We start from the raw sequence: 19805 nt of genomic DNA, 5'->3' as shown, positions 1-19805 counted from the left end.
TTAAAAATTATTAATTGACTTAATAATTTATTTATTAATAAAATAGATTATATGTAATCATGATTTATTTATTAATAAAATGAATCATATTTTTCATATTTTACTCTCTCTCTCCATCAAAATTAGATACATTTAAAAAGTATAAAAAAAAACATAATATAAAAAGAAATCATTAGAAATAAATAAAAATCCGAACAAAAGAACACGCATGCTTTTGTTGAGATTTTCATTTGTCTTTAGTGCTTTTTTAATAGTTTAGTTAATTAATTTTAATTTTTAGATGTATTTGGATTTAAAAAATAAAAATAAGATTGAATAAAATATGAAAAAGATTATTAAAATAAATGAAAATCCGCCTAAAAATAATTTTTAAAAGGGAGCTTTTTTGATAAATCCATTTTCTAAGAGCTTTATTCCATCCAACCCATATTCTTTTTGACTATTCCATTAGGTCCAATTTGAGATAAGAAGACCAAAATACCCTTTTCATCTACTTATGTTCCATTTAGTTCACATTATTTTCTTATATTTCAATTAGTCCTATGGGTGACATAATTACCAAAATACCCTTAATGTGAATGTTCACACCGTCAACGTAAATGTTCATATCGTCAATGTGTAGGGGCCCGGCCCATGTCGATCCATGTGGGTGCCCGGAAAAATTCGAGTCGGGCCGGGCCGGCCCACAGGCCAAAAAAATAGGCCTGGCTCGGCCTGTTGATAATATGAATATTCACATTGACAAGTTAACATTCACATTGATAGGAGTGTAAAATTGGCCTGCGGCCCGTGGGTGGCCCGAAACCAACCCGTCGCCTGGGGCGGGCCGGACCGGTCCGTTCACAATGTGAATATTCACATTGACATATTAACATTAACAATAATATTGACAAGAGTGTAAAATTGGCCCATGACCTGTGGGCAGCCCGAAGCCCGGACCCGGGTCGGGGCGGGCCCGACCCGGCCCGGCCCGTTGACAATGTGAATATTCACATTGATATGTTAACATTCACATTGATAGGAGCGTAAAATTAGCTCGCGGCCTATGGCCGGCCCGAAACCCGCCTGCGACTCGTGGGCTGCCCTAAGCGGGCCCGGCCCGACCCGTTGATAATGTGAATATTCACATTGACATGTTAACATTCACATTGATAAGAGTATAAAATTAGCCCGCGCCCCGTGGCTGCTCGAAACTAGCCCACGGCCCGTGGGCGGCCGGGGTGGGCCCGGCCGGCCTGTTGACAATGTGAATATTCACATTGACATGTTAACATTCACATTGATAAGAGTGTAAAATTGACTCGCGTCCCATGGGCAGCACGAAGCCCGTGGGCGGCGCGGGGCGAGCCCGGTCCGGCCCGTTGACAATGTGAATATTCACATTGATAGGAGTGTAAAATTGGACCGTGGCCCGTGGGCGGCCCGAAACCCGCCCGCTACCCAGGGCAGGCCCGGCCCGGCTCGTTGACAATGTGAATATTCACATTGACATATTAACATTAACATTAATAAGAGTGTAAAATTGGCTCGTGACCCGTGAGCAGCCCGAAGCCCGGCCTCGGGCCAGGGCGGACCCGGCCCGTTGACAACGTGAATATTCACATTGACATGTTAATATTCACATTGATAAGAGTGTAAAATTGACTCGCGTCCCACGGGCGGCCTGAAGCCCGTGGGCGGCCCGGGTTTGGGTCCGGGCCTACCCCGAGCCGCGGGCGAGCTTCGGGCAGCAGACAAATTTTACACTCCTATCAATGTTAATGTTAACATGTCAATGTGAATATTCACATTGTCACGAGTCGGGCCAAGCCCGCCTCGGGCTACGATCAGGCTTCGAGCCGCCCACGGGCTGCGGGCCAATTTTACACTCCTATCAATGTGAATGTCAACATGTCAATGTGAATATTCACATTACCAACGAGCCGGGCCCGCCCCGGCCTGAGGTCAGGCTTCGGGCTGCACACGGGTCACGGGCCAATTGTACACACTTATCAATGTGAATGTTAACATGTCAATGTGAATATTCACATTGTCAACAGGCCGGGCCGGGCCCGCCCCGGGCCACCCACGGGCCGTGGGCGGGTTTCGGGCAGCCACGCGGCGCGAGCTAATTTTATACTCCTATCAATGTGCATATTAACATGTCAATATGAATATTCACATTGTCACGAGTCGGGCCAAGCTCGCCTCGGGCTGCGATCGGGCTTCGGGCCGCCCACGGGCTGCGGGCCAATTTTACACTTTTATCAATGTGAATGTTCACATGTCAATGTGAATATTCACATTGTCAACAGGCCGGGCCGGGCCCGCTCCGGGCAGCGAGCGGGCTTTTGGCCGTCCATGCGCCGCGAGCCAATTTTATACTCTTATCAATGTGAATGTTAACATGTCAATGTGAATATTCACATTGTCAACGGGCCGGACCGGGCCCGCCCCGGGCCGCCCATGGGCCGCGGGCGGGTTTCGCGCCACCACGGGACGGGGGCCAATTTTACACTCCTTTTATTGTGAATGTTAATATGTCAATGTGAATATTCACATTGTCAACGGGCCGGGCTGGGTCGGCCCGCCCTAGACTGTTGTCCAGTTTTATACTCTTATCAATGTGAATGTTAATATGTCAATGTGAAAATTCACATTGTCAATAGGCAGGGCCGGGCCCGCCCATGGCCCGTGGGCGGGTTTCAGGCAGCCATGAGGTGCGGGCTAATTTTACACTCCTATCAATGTGAATGTTAACATGTCAATGTGAATATTCACATTGTCAACGGGCCGGGCCAGGCCCGTCCCGGGCCGCGGGCGGGCTTTTGGCAGCCTTTGGGCCGCGGCCCAATTTTATACTCTTATCAATGTGAATGTTAACATGTCAATGTGAATATTCACATTGTCAATGGGCCGAACCGGGCCCGTCTCGGGCCGCCCATGGGCCGCTGGCGAGTTTCGTGCCGTCACGGGACGGGGGCCAATTTTACACTCCTTTTAATATGAATGTTAACATGCCAATGTGAATATTCACATTGTCAACGGGCCGGGCCGGGCCTGGTCGGGCCCGCCCTGGACTGCTGTCCAGTTTTATACTCTTATCAATGTGAATGTTAACATGTCAATGTGAACATTCACATTGTCAACAGGCCGAGCCGGGCCCGCCCACGGGCCATGGGCGGGTTTTGGGTAGCCACGAGGCGCGAGCTAATTTTATACTCCTATTAATGTGAATGTTAGCATGTCAATGTGAATATTCACATTGTCAACAGGCCGGGCCAAGCCCGCCCCGGCCGCGGCCCAATTTTATGCTCTTATCAATGTGAATGTTAACATGTCAATGTGAATATTCACATTGTCGACGGGCCGGACCAGGTCCGCCCCGGGCCGGCCATGGGTCGCGGGCGGGTTTCGCACCGCCACGGGACGGGGGCCAATTTTACACTTCTATTAATGTGAATGTTAATATGTCAATGTGAATATTCACATTGTCAACGGCCGGGCCCGCCCCGGCTCGCAGCCAGGTTTCGGGCTGCCCACGGGCCAATTTTACATTCCTACCACTGTGAATTTTAAAATATGAATGTTCACATCATTAAATTGCTAATCGTTCAAAAAATATTTATAAGGGTATCAAAATTAAATATAAGGGCATAAGTGTCCAAGAAAATTGTGTAAATCAAGAAAATGGACTTTATGGAATAAAACTATACATACATGGGACTAAATGGGTTAAAAAATTCCTTCATGGACTTCTTGGGTTAAAACACTTCTAAATTGGACTTATCAATAAAAATCCCTTTTTAAAAGGGTACTAGTTCGAAAATCCAAAATTAGATTTACTTTACCCAAAAATTTAAGCGCTAAAAAAAGTCCATAAGAACAACTTCCTGTTAAATGACCACACTACCCTTTACATATATATACTAGTTTAAAAAGGCTTATGCCTATTATTACAGTATATTTAAATTTTATATTTTGATAATTTTTTTTTAAATTAGAATGTTGTTCTATGAAATTGAATAGAATAAATCATGAGATATATGATAGAATTATGTAGTATGATATATATTATTTTTTGATTTGTTATACACCTAACAATGTAGACTCTAATTCTATTACCATATCATTTTTGATGAATTTATGAGTCTTCAACATTTCTTCCGAATATATATATATATATATATATATATATATATATATAAAATTATCCTGTGTAACTTTTCTCAACAGATAAATATAAAACAAATGTTAAAATAATTTTATTAAATCATACTCGCATAACAAATGACTAATTTTATTAATAAATAAATCATTAAGTAAATTAACAATTTCTAATGATATAAAAAATATTTTTCAGTTAAGCACTTTGTTAATAAATAAAGCATTGTCAATTAACAGTTTGTAATGATATGAGAAATATTTTCAATAAATAATTTTGATAATTTATTATTGCATAGGAGAATATTTTTTTTCTTGATTATTGTGTTAAAAATTAAAATTTATAACAAACGATAAATGTAATTTCTAATATTATACGATCAATTCATATTTTAAACAAACCATATGGGTGTGTTTATAATTTTTTTTTTTTAAAAAAAATAAAAGATATATGTTTACAAAAAAAACATTTAATTAAAATATAAGCGACCATTGATAAATTATTCAAAATAAAAGGGGACAAGAGGAGAAAAAAGACTAGCCATAAGCAAGTAAACGCTTTTTATATATATATAGATATAGTGTGCACGGTGCAGATAACACTAAAGGAACAAAACCAAACCCTAACCCTTATCTTTCTCTCTTTTTGCTCTCTTCATTGCCTTCTCTCTCCGATGATCCACCGTCTCTCTCATTCTCTCTCCGATAACACCTCTATTGCCGACAATGACACTGCTACCTTTATGGCTGCCCCTCTGTGTGTGTGTGTGTGTATGTGTGTGTGTCCTTCTTTCTTTGATGAGGGAGAGAATGAGAAGTACTACGACGTTCTCTACGACCTCCATCACTCTAGTGTAGCTTCTACTTCGGCAACATTTTGTTCTGCAGTAGGTCCATGACACTCCACAGTCCAGCTCAAGGTACCCACTCTCCTAACAATGATTTTGTTCATCTCTCTTAGTTCTGAATCTCATGTTTGACACTTACAAATCACGCATATGTGTGGTTTTTATTTATTTTTCCTAGGCATGTGGAACTTAAGCTCCAAATTTTGAAATTCCAATGGAATGGACACCTATTATTTGGGCATATATTGTGATTTCCCCTTTTGTGTTTGAAATAGTTCTTTTGTTGCTGCTTCTTCTACAGAGTGAAGATTGAGTTCAAAATAAAATTAGAAAATTTATCTGAGATTTGAAGACAAAACAAAACAAAAAAAAAAGAGAAAAAAAAGACAAAGAAAGAAAAAAAAAGATTCAAGAGCTTAAAGTGTATCATTTTTTCACCAATTGTTGTGTTTGGACAGATAATGTTGTGTTTGATCTAAAATTTAACAGATAATGTTGTGCTTGATACAGAAATTGAACAAATAATCTCGATCTCACTGCCTGAAGTTACAACTAGCGGTCTCTGTTCGGGTTTTAGATTCACGACGGTGACTTTCAACCATTTTGAGCCTAGATCTATGCTGAAAATTGTTGATTTGAATGATTTCGCAGCAAAGAAGAAGATTGAGAGTAGTAACCCTAACATGAAAAAGGTCAAAAAGAAGTGAAAAAGAAGAGCAAGAGAGAGAGAGAGATGATAAGCGAAAGACAGAGAGAGAGACATATACACACACAGATAGACAGCCTAGATCAAGCTGAGCTTTTGATTTTTGATGATCACCTGTGGATCATCTGTCTAATCTTTCTAGTGGTAGTGAAATTCTCAGATCTGCGGAAGCCTCAGATCTGTTCAAATTTTCATTTCTTATAGATTTGATCATATATATATACACAAGATTAGATCATATATATATATTTTTGATTCATAGACCTGATAGTGTTCGCGTTGTTGTTGTTGTTGTTAATAATGATGATGATAGTGAGTAAAACATATAAAAAAAAAAAATTGATAGATAGGTTAGATATGTTCAAAATTTGAACATATGGAGGTTTAGTGTATTTCAATCACCAAGATTTAAATTTCAACATATAAAAAAAATAAAATGACTTTTCACAGATAAAAAAAGAAAAAAAGGAAAAAATAAGCTTGCAAAATTCAATAAATAGAGGAAAATAAGTTTGAATTTTAACAAATAAAAAAAAGTAGAACAAAAATTTTAATAGATAGGAAAAGATAAGACAATAATTTCAACAGATAAAATTTTACACAGATAGAAATTTTAACAGATAGGAAAAAATAGAATAAGAATTTGAACAGATAGACAAAAAAATTGAACAGATAGATATAAATTTAAACAAATAGTCAACGAAAATTCAATAGATAAATTAAGGGGTAAAATTGGAAACAAAATATCTACCAGGCCTTTTCACCAAACTATTTCACAAAAGGTAAACCTCTCACCAATAAAAAATATCCATTGCACCTAATACTTTATATCAACAATTTTCTTGTTTTTAAAAGGGTCAATTACATTTTACCACCTTGTGGTTGGACTGAAAAACACATTACCTCCTTCTAATTTAAAATATACACTTAACTGCTTGTGATTTGGAGTGAAATGCAAAAACAAACTATGCTCGATCATATTTACAAAAGATTTATATTACCCTCATTTTTCTCTCAAACTTTCTTTTTATATGCCATCACAACTTCAAAACCAGATTTTTCATTTTCTTTCTTCATTCTTTTTTCTTTCCTTCTTTTCCCGTTTCCGCTTTCTTCGCCCGCTACATCATGGCCAACATCTTTTTTTAATCTAAAAGAATCGATTCAAAATAATTTTTCCCAAGTAACACCCATTGATTTTTTTTTCTTTCCCCTTTTTCTCCAAACAAAACTTCCCACATTAGGGGAAAATCTCGTCCGACATCCGAAACTCAAACAAAATTCAAGCCATGTTGCATATCATAATCAAAAAGTTTTTTCAAATTAAAACCAGACACATACATACACTCTTTTATATATATATATATATATATACCAGCATATAACTCATGCTTTGCACAAAAAAATTTACTCATTGAGTTATAAAAAATTATCCTGTGCATAGCTAAATAGTTAAATATATTCATTTAGCACATTTTTAAATCAAATAAATGATTTAACTATTTGGCTATGGTTTACTGAATTTAATAATAAACTATATTTATTTTATTTTAAAATATTTGTAGTTAAATTAAAAAAAAATATTCTGTAGCACAGGTTGATTGATAATTCAAATAAATTTATTTTATTTTGTGATAAATAATTAAAAAAAACATTTAATTTCTTTTGAAAAATCTAAGTGATTTGTGATTAGATCAAGATTAATTGTACCAATTCCCAAACGATTCCTCCAATTGTGATTAAAAAACCACGGACGAAACGCCACTAATCAATCCACTATGAAAGGAAGAAAGAATACAAATTTTACCAAAATAAATTACCCAAACTCAATCAATTTGTTTTCAACAATCTGTATTTCTTTCACAACAGCCTTCACCTCGGAATTAATCACTTTGATGTTGAATCCATAACAGCAATGTCAAATCAACGACTGCGTACAACATCAAACTCCTTTGAATACTCTACGCTTGAATCTCCGGATTCCACCGAAGAAGAACACTCTTGTTGTTGAATAGCCAAACAATCCTTTGATGTATGCTTGTCAAATCATGAGTTTAATACTCAATTAAACACCAAAGAAAATTAGCAAAATAGCCCTAAAAGAAAACCCTGGAGCTCTCAAAACAGATCTGGAAGCATTTACCTAAAAACGGACTAAATCACATATTTATAGCAAACAGGGCCGTGATCTCCGCTCGAGCGCAGGACTTGTCACTCAAGCGGTGTCACTAAAACACGTGCGAATAAACAGGTCTACGCTCGAGCATTGGAAATCACGCTCGAGCACAAAAACATGCCTCCCAGTATGTTTGCAGAGAAGCCAAACTACTGAGAAGATGCAAACTCCGCTCGAGTGCAACTTTGGCTGCTCGAGCGGGAAAACCAAAAAACAAGAAAAAATTACGACTCAATTTGATCCAACTGTAGGGTGGTCTATGCAGCTGATTGCTCAAGATGGCCAAGCCGACCATCGAAAGCATCCAGACGAGCATCCATGAGGTCCAATCACTGAGTTAAGGACTGCTTGAAACGGCAAAGCTGGCCACGGAGAGTCCAAGGATGAATATCAGGCTCCTTTGCTCCTGCTACGGTGGCATCAAACTTGGCCTCCTCAGCCATAACATCATCATCACCTGTAGAAGATAGACCTGCCCGAGAAGACTCCCCATTAACATGTGCCCGACTTTGGGAGATGGTCTTTTTGGTGAAAGGTTTGATAGGGAAGGCAAACTCATCGTCTTCAAGAACCCGGTCTTCTAATTTGGACAAAAGGCAGTTAAGGAGACAACCATAAGGTATCCCTAAAGACTTTCTCTCAAATGCAACTACCATTTTTTGAAGAATGGGGGTGGTAAGGTCAATAGAACGATGACAATCAATGCAAAAGAGAATAAAGCCTTGGTCCTGATTGATTTCAGAACTATGGGTGGTGATGATGACATTGGCACAGATGATTAGGTTAAGCAAACGAAACCGAGGAAGGAGCTCATGTTGTTTGATCAAAGCTCCCTTAACCCAAGTACGAGGTGTACTGCACAATGCAGTGGCTACCTCGTTGAAATCACAAGTGGGACGGACTGAGAAGGGATAGTGGATTAGAAATACACGGTCTATGCCTAACAACTCTCGGATAAGATCGGGGGTAACAGAAATGGACTTAGACCGAACCTAGGTTTGAAACGAAGGACCAATATCATCAATGCCCTTGATATTATAATAAAATTCTCAGGCCCAGTCAAGGTTTTGACGGCTGGTGAAAAAAAGCACCAAATCACCCCCCAACTGATTGAACAAGGGTCGAATAGGTAAAGACTCAAAAGTGTTGGGTTGGACATTACGCTCAAAATGGACAGTTCTAGACACGTAACCCTCTCTAAAGGACTTGGCTTTTTCAACGGATGGAAATCGATCGGGGTTATAACCATATTAAAAAAAACAGTAAGGGCAGGAAAAAAAAAACATTAGTAACACAAATGAGTAAGAACAAAACCAAGACTAACAAAAATAGTAGAAAACATGAATTGACATTAGTATCATTAGTGAACACAAGCCTACGACAGTAAAATCCAAAGCAGAAAAAACAAAACCAATAATCAAAGGAAAAAAAAAGAAAAGAGAGAGATTATGACAACCATGGCTAACAAAGAGCATAACCAAAACCATGTGAAACTCAAAGTCACAGATAACAAAGTTCAAACATAAACAGACTTAGGAACTGCAACGGACAACCGGGAAAAGGACAAAACAATGTGAAGATAATGACAAACCAAACCCCAATAAAAAACACTCAATAGGTGAAACAACCTTTGTGGGAGTGGGTGAACAAGTGAAGAATAAGAACAACCACACAGACCAAAGCACAAAATAAACAAACCCCAAAGCAAACCAAATAGAGAGAGAACAAAGAGAGAAAAACACAAAAAGTGGGGTGAGAGACTAACCTGAGATGAACCAGAGGAGAATAAAGGAGATAAAATCACCAAATCACAACCCTAACTAGTCGCAGAAGAAGGAATGGAACCATAGACGAAGCCCTAGGAGAGAGATAAGAAGAAATTTGGGAAAAAATGAGTCTAAAGCGATGGGTTGTAGAATATATACTAGGGCTTACCGTTCGAGCAGGATACTCAACACTTGAGCAGACTCACTTACGCTTATATCTCCGCTAGAGCTGAGAATATGGCGCTCGAGCGCGAAAAGCAAGCTCTCAGAATCTCACGTACACTACAAAAGTGCTGGAGGAGAAAAACCTATGCTCGAGCGCAAAAGTTGACGCTTGAGCTGGGAAAAAAAAAACAAAGGCCAAAATATACCTCTTCTAAGCAGTTAAAATCAACTCGCACTGTCAAGTGGGACCTGAAACAAGAGGAAGTGAGCACAATAGCAAGAATGTGACACTAAGATGAGATAATCCACAAACCATAAAGCTCGCAAACTTGCAATTATGACAAGAGAAAGCACAATATCATGAGCAAATCAGATAAAAATTGATCAATGAACATAAGCTACATGAGAATGCGCAACTTGAAAACAAACATGAGAGCTCACATAATGAATGTGTATGTGTGCAGTCCTTGAGAGGCCACAGAGCTAGTGTTAATCTTTGTAGTGATTGGATGGCTGGACCTCCGATGAGAGTAATTAAACATCACTGAGAAAAGTCAAACCACTAGAAATCAAAGGGTATTTGTTGAGAAAACGCAGAAGCTCCCCCTCAATCAATGAGTCCTTTTTTTTTTTTTCCCTTTCTTGTAGGCACTCATTGGTGGCATGCACGCTCAAGAGTATGGAGACCAAACCAGAGAAGCATGGAATCAATGAAGATGGCCTAGTTGGTGCCTCTGAGGTAGCCTTTTCCTAATGCCGGGATTTCAATGAACTGAGGGAGGAACCAGGAAGGTGAACAATGATAGTGGATGGTTAAGAGACTCAACATCACTGATGATATGCCAGTATAGGTCAATTCCTCTGAAATTGTATAAGAGACACTATTAGTGGTCCATAAAGAACTTTGATCACTTGTGTGGAAACCCCTGCAAAAGTTTATCTCAAGGATGTGTACATAATGAGATCATGAAGTCATTAAGTATGAGCATTCAGAATGGGCTATGATCAAAGGCAAATGAAATCTTGCAAGCAGCATGAGAAGTGCTCATATGAGTCTAAATGCAGAGATCACAAGAGCCAATGACAATGAAATTATAGCATCCAAGCACACATAAAGCCAATCACTCTCACCCACTCGAGTAACAGGGTCACACCCTAGTGACTAAGCACAATACCCAAGGTCTTTCTAAGGAACTCAAACCTAAGAAGATTAAGGGGTTTTGTAAAAATATTAGCCTTTTAATGCTTAGTGGGTACATGTTCAAGAACAACAAGGCCTTTTTCCACGAACTCTCGAATAAAATGATGACGAATGTCAATGTGTTTGGTACGAGAGTGTTGGATAGGATTTTTAGAAATATTAATGGCACTAGTATTATCACAGAAGAGGGTGAGAGTGTTCTAGTCTATACCATAATCATGAAGCATTTGCTTCCTCCACAACATTTGGGCATAACAACTCCCTGCAGCAATGTACTCAGCCTCAGTGGTCGAAAGAGATATGGCATTTTGTTTTTTTGCTATGCCAGGCAACCAGATTATTCCCAAGGTAAAAACAACCCCCGGATGTGCTCTTACGATCATCAGCACAACCTGCCCAATCGGCATCAGAAAAACCAATGATTTCAATGGTAGTGTCGGTCGTGAACCAAATCCCATACCCCAATGTCCCATTAACATACTTAATGATACGTTTGATTACAAGCAGTTGAGACTCTTTAGGACAGGCTTGGTAACAGGCACAAACACCTACACTAAATACAATGTCAAGACGACTAGCTGTGAGGTACAAGAGACTCCCTATCATAATCCTATAAAGGGTAAGAACAATATCAGTACTAGAGGAATCATTGGAAAGGTGAAGGCTAGTGCTCATGGGAGTGTAAGCATGTTTGGCTGACTCAAGACCGAACTTAGACATAAGATTTTTGACATACTTAGTCTGAGAAACAAACATACCTGAAAGAGACTGCTTAATTTGAAGACCCAAGAAGTAAGACAACTCTCCCATCATGCTCATTTCAAACTCATGTGTCATGCAATCTGAGAAATATTTCACAAGAAAATCAGCAGTGGATCCAAAAACAGTATCATCATTATAAATTCGAGTAACAAGTATATGAGACTTAGTAAGTTTCACAAATAAGGTCTTATCCACACTACCTCTTTGAAAATCATTATTAAGAAAAAAAGTAGTAAGCCTATCATACCAAGCCCGAGGGGCTTGTTTCAACCCATACAATGCCTTGTCTAACTTGTAGACATGGTATGGACATTTTGGGTCCTCAAACCCTTTTGATTGCTCAACATAAGCCTCTTCTTTCAAGTACCCATTCAGAAAGGCACTTTTTACATCCATTTAGAACAATTCAAACCAAGAAAGCATGCAGCACCAAGTAAAATACGAATAGATTTGAGACATGTAACAGGGGCAAATGTCTCATCATAGTTAACACCCTCTACTTGTGTATAGTCTTGAGCAAGCAACCTAGCTTTATTTCTAATCACAGTACCATTCTCATTAGATTTATCTTTAAATATCCACTTGGTACCTATCACATTCATGTCTCTAGGTCTGGGAACAAGAGCCCAAACTTTGTTACGTTCAAATTGACCTAACTTTTCATGCATAGTATTGACCTAACTATCATCTAGTAAAGCCTCTTTTATATTCTTAGGTTCAATTAATAAAACATAACACATGAGATACCTTTTTCCGAATTTGTCTTCGGGTTTTCATTCAATCTAAGACACTTCCAATCACCTGTTGAGCCGAATGATTCAGTTTTACCCTTGCTGATGGTTTGAACTCTGGACTTGTAGTGACAGGAGCATCAGAAGTGGTGTTTCTTTGTGCACTCTTTGGACTCGGACTTACCTTAGAAGTTGGTGCCAGCTCACCTTCTTGAGCTTGGTCTTCTGCTTCTCCTTGACTTTGTGGTTCAGTATCCAGGAATAGAGACTCACCATTTTCTTTCTTATTTAACGTTGAAGTAGGAGAACTTGTGTCATCTATAATCACATTGATTGATTCCATTAAAGACAAAGGACGTAGGTTATAGACACAAAAAGCTCTACTAGAGGTTGAATACCCTAGAAAAATACCTTCATCACTTCGAAAGTCAAATTTTCCCAAAGGCTCTCTATCTTTGAAAATGTAACATTTATTCCCAAAAGTTTTGAAGTATTTTACATTAGGTTTCAATCCCTTACACAATTCATACGGAGTTTGTAAAGTGTCGGGCTTTAAACACACACAATTTACAACATAAACAACGGTATTTAAGGTTTCAGCCCAAAACTTTGAAGGAACTTTCTTACTAAGAAACATGACCCTAGCCATCTCTTGAACAACCCTGTTCTGCCTCTCAATAACTCTATTTTGTTGTGGAGTAATCGGTGCAAAAAATTCATGCTTAATTCCATGCATATCACAAAAATCTGAAAATGAACTATTTTCAAACTCACGACCATGATCAATTCGGATTCTTATGATACGCCCAATAGAAACACCCTGTTCATTTTGGATTTTAAGGACTAAGGCCTGGAAAGCATCAAACGTATAAAATTTTTCTCTTAAAAAATTCACCCATGAAAAACGAGTATAATCATCAATGGTTAAAAAAATGTATCTTTTACCTCCAATGCTTTCAGTGTGAGTGGGTCCCATAAGATCCATATGAACCAGTTCAAGAGGATGTTTGGTTGTGAAATTATTCACCTTTTTATGAGGGGCATGGGTTTGCTTCTCAAGTTGACAAGGTCCGCACACATGGTTCACATTCTGACCCATTTTGGGTACACCTCACAAGCTCTTTGTTGGTTATCTTGGTTAGGTCTTTGAAATTCATGTGACCTAATCTTTGATGCCATAAGTCAAGGTCACTTATGACGGCTGAGTGGCAAGTGACATCATTAGTGGTAATAATCCCATAGTAGTTATCAGATGTGCGAACCCCATATATGACAATATTTCCCTTTTTATCTAAAATTTCATTTTTTTTTTTTGAAAATAATACTTCATGATGGGAATCACACATTTGACTAATGCTCAAAAGATTAACTTTAAGGCCATCCACAAGTAAGACATTTTTAAGCTTGGAAAGACTGGCTACACTTATAGAGCCCTTACCAATGATTCTAGAAGTGCCACAATCTCCAAAGGTAACAATTCATCCTTCATATTTTTCAAGAGAAGTGAAGTAGGATTTGTCACCAAACATGTGATGAGAGCACCCACTATCGAGATACCACATGTGTGAGTTACGTGCTTTCAGTGCAGTGTAAACAACAAAACACGTTAAGTTGCTCTTTCTAACCCATATCTTTTTGGTCTTAGTGAAAGTAGGACTGGTAGTCTTGGTAGACGTCTTAGCGTTGTGAACACCCTCATGAATCTTGGTGTTCCACCTAGATATGTAAGGTTGTCTCCTAACCTAAGAAGTATTAGAATTTCTACCCTTTTTAGATACTTTACCAAACAACTCAAAACAATAAGGATGAATGTGGTCATACCTCCCATAATGATGACAAACAAAAATAGGTTTTACCTCCAGTTTGTCAATCTTACCCCCTTTGGGTTGATGAAGAGAAGTATCACCATTGAGCTTTCCCTTTGCTTGAGTCTTCAGGTCATGTGATGTAGAGACCTGTCGATTTTGAAGTGTTGTAGTAGTATAGCCTAACCCACTTTTATCACAACTCATTTGTTGAGACCCGATGATACCTTCAAGTGTCTTTGACCTTTTGTTCCACATATCAATCGTGGCTCTAGCAACTTTGAGTCCTTCCTCTTTCTGACCAGTCAGCTCTTCCAACATGGCTTGTGACATCTCAAGGATTCCAATCTTCTTTTCAAATATGGCATAGATGCTCAGAAGTTCATTCTTTTCGGTTTCATAAGCTAGAAGCTTTCCGCAGAGGTCTTGCCTATCATTTGAGATCTTGATGACATCCCTTTTTGCAGCTTCAATCTCTCCTTTTAGCTTGACGTTCTCGCTTTTACATGCTTTGAGCTTAAGAGTGAGTTTTTCATGACCCCAACCCGCCCCTAAAAGTTTGGTCCATGATCGGCCTGCACATAGGCCTTAAAACATAATTTTACGAATACTTATTCAAATACGGAGCCTTAAGCGGAAACAATATCATTAAAAAGATAACATCCATTGAGCTTATACATACATGATGGCTTAGATAGATTTAAGCATTTAAATACACTTCCATATATACATATACAATCACAAAATTTATATAGATCTCACACACACTTACATATGACTCCATAAATTACATAACTCCCAGTAATCAAAATTAAGGCCTCAACACGGAGGCGTACCGCAGGTGGCTTGGCAGACAAACGAATCTCAATACAATTCTAGTGTCAATCCTCAATGGCTCACCTACATAAATATACATAAAATAGAGTGAGCAAGGCTCAGTGAATAATAGCAATGTAAGGAGGCTAAATGAATGAGCATAACCTTGAGGAATATAATATACATATATCAAACCATACGTAGGGCCTTTCCATAGTTGTATTCCGGAACAGCCTCAGGCCCACATAATGACAGTTGTCCACACATTGGAGGATAGGTAGAACATCAACATGTACACTACCTCCCTTGGCCTCTGGCCATGAATCATAATCAATTCGAATCATATTAGGGTCGGTGGGACAACGGCATGTCTCCATCCCCCCTCGGCCTTAGGGCCATGAGTCATAAACAATTCACATCATAACAGCCTCGGGCCCACTTTTATTAAGAGGAACAAAACAACCTTAGGTCCATATCATCATGTCCTTTAATTCAATCAAAGCACAATGTCAATAATATATGCCATTCACAACACAATACATAAGTCATAATCATAGGAAGTGAGTAAAATATATCGTTACATTACTATTACTCACAGTGATGGGCTTCCGGTATCGATGCGACGATGTCCTCGTCTTGACCTACAAACACAATGCACACAGCATAGTATGAGGATATAATCAACCTCTTTCTTTGCTCTTTAATCAATTAGTCATATCATTTCTAAACTCATTAGGCCTCAATAGGTCATAATCCATGTCTTAGAAAATAGGAGAAATCGATAGAAAAATGGTTTAGAAGAAGAGATGGTACAAAATCGGTAGACAAAAAGTGAACAATTGTCACTAATTTGGGCATAACTATCTTTTTTACTTAGAATTTGAGAGTGAGACCACCACCATTGGAAACTAGACTTCCGGGGCTTGAATTTAGGCTCAAGAATCACCTAAAACGGAGTCTGGATGCAAAAGATATGCTTATTTGAAGTTGGTTGAACAGGGCTGTCCCGCACGTGCGGGCCACGTCCTTTTTTAGCAGAATCAACTTTGGTGCTGGAAGAGGACTACCGCACGTGCAGGAAGACTTACCGCACGTGCAGCTCTGGGCAATTTTTTGCAGTCCGAAAATGATATTAGCTCTAACACTTGTTCTTTCCATTTTTAAGCTTGGTTTCTAACTCAAATCACCCAAAAACATTTAAAATTGTCCCACAACATGATAAACTATCATCAATCAAGTGTAATTTCATCTCAAATAAATCAATCTTTGCCTCAAGTTAGAAATCTAAGTCTCATCTTTTTCATATATTCAAACTTTCATAATATATGCCCAAAATCATGCAAACACATCTTATACATGGTTGATTCTCACACCAAATCTTATTATTCCATAAATCATTCTTAAGATTGAACCCAAATCAAACAAATTAAAGGAAATCAAGGTTCAATTCCTTGAATTCAACCCAATCCACTCATAACCCAACACACTTGTTCATTTACATATCAAACTTCCAAGTTAATCTTTGATTTCATGTAGTGGATGAATTATCTACAAAGATGATAGTTAGAGCCACATACCTTATCTTAAACCTTTCCTTTTTCCCCTTGATCTCTTCAATTTTCCAAGCTTTATGGTTGATCTTCTTTCTCTCTCTTTAATTCTCTTCAATCATCTTCAAAGCCACCATGAATGTTGAGCTTCTCTTAGAGAATTTGTCTCTCTTTCTATCCCTCTCTCTTTCACGGTTCTCTCTCTTTCTACCTTAGATATTTTTGGCTCAAATATCTTGAGTTCGCAACTCATATGGCATGTCTTTATTTATATATATACAACACACATAAGCTTATCATAATTAGGGGTAGCCAAACGCACCCTTACAAATCGTACAAAATAAAATTTCAATTAAACTTCCCAAATGACTCTAAAAATTATGCTGATAATAAATATGTCATCTGTTCTGGTTTCTGAAGCCTCTATGGCCTTCAATTTGCAGTGCAAAGTTAACCACCCAAACGTGCATTAACGAATCAGACGAATTAAATTTTCAATTAATTTTCCCAAGTAGCTTTAAAAATTCCCATAAACATATGCAAGTACTCAATTTTGATTTCTGAACCCATAAAGGTCGGTAATTTCAATTTCAAGGCCGTAACTCAACAAATAATGTTTCAATTCAAAAGATATAATCACATTAAAGCACATTAACTCATAGATGAATAAAGATAATTCCTTATGCGCATTTTGGGGTCGTTACAGAGTTTGTCATTGATCTTGGACAAATTCAGAGATTCATCGTAAAGCTTTTCATAAGCTTATTATAGGTCATCACCATTAATCTCATCATTGTCTTTCGAGGTTTCATCATCTTCTTTTTGCTCCTCTTTCTCCTGGACCTCATCCAATTAAGCAACTAAGGCATGAAATTTGATAGATGGTAATGAAAATGACTCTCCGCTTTCATGAAATTGACTCAGAATGTCCCATGTATTTTTGGCCTTTATGCAGGGAGCAACCGTTGTTGTTCTTCGTCAGAAATTAGTTCACGAATGGTAGTTAGAACTCTTTGATTGCTCGGATTGTCTAAGCTTTCAACATCCTCTTCAATGGCTTGCTAGCCTTTAGGGTCGTGAGCTCTTAGAAACATCCTCATTCTGATCTTCCAGAACAAGTAATTACTCTGATCAAAGGTAGGAGCATGGTGCAAATTCTGACCATGAGCAAACTCTACTGGCTTAGAGGTTGAGTGATAGTAGACCAGAATGCCATGTAAGTGCTATCTCCGTCTACACCGGATTCGGTTTCTTCGGATTCTTGCTCTGAGTCGCTTCCATCATCCCAAGTCACTGTATAGACTTTCTTCCGGTTCTTTTTCGATGGACATTTAAGAGCAACATGTCCAAACCCTTGACATTCGTAACACTTGACACCTTGCCCCTTCACAGTCTTCTTTTCAGTTTTTGGAGCAATTTTTGGTGGAAAAGTTTGGAGTTTTTTATTACTCTTATCTTTTGAAATAGGATACTTGAAATTAGACTTCTTTTTCTTTAAAGTTTTTTGAACTGTTTAGTAAACATAGCTGTCATTTCGGACTCTAGATCAAACTCAATCTCAGGAGTCTTTCATGAGCAATAGTAAAAGCCAAACTATCTTCTTTTTTTTTCTTAAAAATCTGGTGGGCTTCATAAGTCTGCAAGTTTCCAACCAACTGATCAAGCTTGAGAGTATCAACATTCTGAGCCTCCTCAATAACTATAACTTTTGATTGGAACCTCTCGGGTAAAAACCTCAAAATATTTCCAACAACCTTAGCTTCAGGGATTTTTTCATCGAGTGTGAAACAAGAATTCACGATGTCAGTAAGTTTAGTATAAAAATCATCAAATGTCTCATCGTTATGCATAAAAAAAGTTTCAAAAGAAGATGTGAGACATTGAAGTTTTGACCTTTTAACAGAAGTAGTATCCTCGTGAATAGTTTCAAGAATGTCCCAAGCCTCTTTTGTTACCTCACACGTGCAAATACGACGAAACTCTTTAGGTGTGACAGAGCAAAAGAAGGAATTAAGAGCCTTACTGTTCCAACTCAAGTTTTGATAGTCGAATGCGTCTCATTTATCAAGAGGTTTGGGGATATGCACCAATAAATACCAAAATAGGAACTTGTGCACTATTTAGTCCTATGTATTTTCTTATAGACTGAAAAGTCCCGTTTTATACGAAATTACATATTTGCATGTGATGTTAGAGGGTGATGTGTATAATCTGTGGGTAATTTAGGGATTGGAAAATGATGCAATTACATTAGTACCCAAATATCTTACTGTAGCTTGTTTTAGTTTTACATCTGTTACGACGTTCACGGAAGAGATGCATATGGAAAATAGTATATTCCTAATGTTAATGCACTGAAATGGTGTTTCTGGGATGTTGTTGGATTTGGTAATGTTAACTCGTCTTTATGTGTTTCTAATTTGGAATTTGGGACGGCAAAACCCTAGGAATACGAATCGTGTTTCGGTGCAAGCAATTTGGTTGACGTTGGTGATGTAGGCCGAAATATACCACATTGAGGCCACTTAAGTTACATTTTTAGTCTTTTAATTTTATTTATTTGGTGGAGATGATGTGTTTCGTGCACTTGTACAGATTTGGCAGGAAATATGAAAATTCAATAAAAAAGGGTGCGAAAGCAGATTCTCGGAGCGAGAAGTGAAGAATCCGAGCCAGCCTGACCACCGCATGTGCGACCCACATGGGAGTACAAGCGGCCCATCTAGGGATGCGTGCACAAAATTTTTGGTCTGTTTTGCTCCAAATAAAAGACTAAAATTAGCCAAATCTAGGGTTCGAAAATTTAATTCAGAATAGATTGAGGCTAGGGTTCCAAAGAGGTGATATTCTACCAAAGCTTGAAGGGCACTTCCATGGGGGTTTCTTCCTCATCTTCTTCCTCTTTCCACTCCTCCGTGAGTGGCTAGTCGTCTTTTCCAGGGTTTTGATGAAACCCTAGCCATGTAATGGAATTTTTCATGAGCTTTAATTGTTAATTGGTTTGAATGAATGTATGGATGTTTTAGAAGTTTTTAATAATTGTTTCGTTCATCTCTTCAAGCATTTTACTCTCTGTGATTGTTTAATGCTTCCCATACAGTAGTATTCTTTGTGTTTGTATTCAAAGTACGAGACG

Source organism: Camellia sinensis, chromosome 9 (assembly GCF_055761805.1).
Source record: "Camellia sinensis isolate YWXY chromosome 9, ASM5576180v1, whole genome shotgun sequence".
NCBI classification, from domain to species: Eukaryota; Viridiplantae; Streptophyta; class Magnoliopsida; order Ericales; family Theaceae; genus Camellia; species Camellia sinensis.
This window is presented reverse-complemented; position numbering follows the sequence as displayed.